At 39.2% G+C, this 2,380-nt stretch overlaps 1 pseudogene; it reads left to right on the top strand.

Annotated features, from left to right (window-relative positions):
- Positions 1-1,868: 1,868 nt before the first annotated feature.
- LOC117874020 lies at positions 1,869-1,968 on the top strand (annotated as a pseudogene).
- The last annotated feature ends 412 nt before the right edge of the window (positions 1,969-2,380 follow it).

The following is a 2,380-nucleotide window of genomic DNA, read 5'->3' as shown; positions in this document are numbered from 1 at the left end:
CCTTCTCTGCCCCCTGCTGGAGGCATCAGTTTCCTGACACCCCTCTGCTCAAGGAAAACCCATTCAGGTTAAACTACCAACAAGACAGTCTTCCAGAGGCCTAGAAGGGTCAGGAGGAACCAGCACTGGCCGGGAGCCAGCAAGCCAGTTAAGAAGGCTTGCCTGCTGCTGCCCAGGGGCACTGTTGGATAGGGACTGTGGCAGAGGTGTAAATCCTCAGTGCTAGCCAAGAACCTTAGGCCTAGTTAACCACCTTGCCTTGAAATGCTGCAACTAAGCGTTTGCCTTTGAAGTTGTAAGTTAGTGTAAAGGCACAGACAGACCAATTCTGAGTTTGGTATTTCTAGTTAACTGTTTAGAGGCTGACACCGAGCTTAGGACACAGGCTCCCTTTCTCAGAGCAGGCGGTCACAACTTTGAGATTAAGACAGAGAATGCCTGCAACACCATGCTTGGTGCTATAAGAGAGTTGAAAACAAGAAAACAGGTGCTTAATTCATTGAATTCAGTGGAGTTACCCCAATGGTAAAAATAAAAAAGAGACATATTAGGATTAGAGCATTAAAGTGTTCACAAAGAAACCCCCAAAACATGATACTCACCAGAACAACTGGAAACCTATGTTTGACAAAAGGTTCACTTCAGATTATGAAATGTTTGCTCAAACATGGGTCAAATGGGGGTTTGCAAGTAGCCTGTTTTGCAGAGATGCTGATCTCAATTCCATTTGAGATCATTGGGAGCTGCTAGTACTGCACCTCTGAGTATCAGGAAATTGGTTTTGTACACAGAAGGTGTAAATGGGTAGTTTGCAATGAGTTTTGATTGAGATTCTGAGTTTGTTTAACTTAAAACTTAACATGTAACATGAAGCTATGAACCCAGGTGGACCAAAATTGACATGTTTACACAACCCCCTGTAAAGAGAAATGGATGGGTTTTGCACAGGTTTGGTCAGAACCACATTAGCTATAAATATCCTCTATATATACATACATCACTAAATTGATAGAGTGCCCATTATTTCTCACAAAAGTCTTTCCTCGGCGGCAGGGGCGGCGAGTTATATGGGCCCATGGTGCCCGGACTCCAACAATATTCAGGGCCTGGGGGCCCGGCTGCACCAATGTTTGGGGCCGGGCTGGGATAGCTTGCTGAATTGGGGGCTAAGTTAGTAATATAAATTGCTTGATATACTTCTCTATTTTTAATCTTTAACTATGACGGCTCCGTCTACTCTTACACTGATAGGCCACTAGAACTTCATTTGTTTCCATAAATATTGGTATTAGAAATTTAACGTCATATTTTTGTTGTGAAGTGAAGTGGAAAATTTGAAATCTATAAGATTTTTTCCCCAAGTTGGAACAAATAAAGCAGTTTTTAAACCATCAATTGACTTCAAAAGAAAAAAAAATATGAAGCCTACTCTTTGACTCTAAACAATTTATGATGTTTAATAGAATTTTAAACATGTCTGCATATATGAAGAATACCGTTTTATAGCAACATTTCTAATATCTCCCAACACACTAATAAACCCTAAATTAATATAACTCTTAAAATGTATATGCAGATACCCAGGCAACAGTTGACAGGACATAAATAGTTAACTTTTCTGTTAACTGCCTTGAATTTTTTTAAACCATGAATGGAAGAAGGTTATCTATTTGTTTCCCTTGCAAACATTAAAGTATATTTTGAAAGATAATTCTATCAGTTTCTCTTTTGCATAAAATATAGCAGATTACATTGCACGGTAGCAGGTAAATGTTGGAAACCTCATACTAATAGGTACTTGTGCATAGTGTCCTTTTGTCTTGCTGAAGCATCGGCCATAAGCAGTTAGTACCTTAAGAGCCATGTATTTGCCTGTCAAAGCACATATACTAACATTGGAAAGATACAGAGAAGATTAGCATGGCCCCTGTGCAAGGATTACAAGACAAGAAAGAGCTGAAAATATTAGGCAAACCTTTTAATAATCAATGGTCTTATTCATTTCAATTAGCAAACAACTGGTCTACTGGGGAGAGAAGACATTGCAATGGAGACATCTCATTACATTTTTACATTGAGAAAAAATATTTCATACAAGCAGTGGTCTGTTTTTTTTAAATATGAAAGTGGTCAAAATGTATTAATTTTAGCAAATTCTGGGTTAACGTTTGCATACTGAGAAGCCCTCAACCTGGCAATCTGCTGAACTGTGATCCCACCTTTTTGTAATAAGGAACTTAGGTAAAAAATGTGTATTAGTTCCCCTACAAAAGGGCTCTTACAGCTTGCAGTATGATGCACATACCAAAGTCTAACTACCATTTCCCTTTATCAACAAAACCCTCAGTTGAGAGTAGTGCAGCAACAGTGGGGACAGAAC

This window comes from Trachemys scripta, chromosome 2 (genome assembly GCF_013100865.1).
Source record: "Trachemys scripta elegans isolate TJP31775 chromosome 2, CAS_Tse_1.0, whole genome shotgun sequence".
Taxonomy (NCBI): domain Eukaryota; kingdom Metazoa; phylum Chordata; order Testudines; family Emydidae; genus Trachemys; species Trachemys scripta.
The sequence above is the reverse complement of the archived record's forward strand: the minus strand, read 5'-3'. Positions and strand labels throughout refer to the sequence as shown.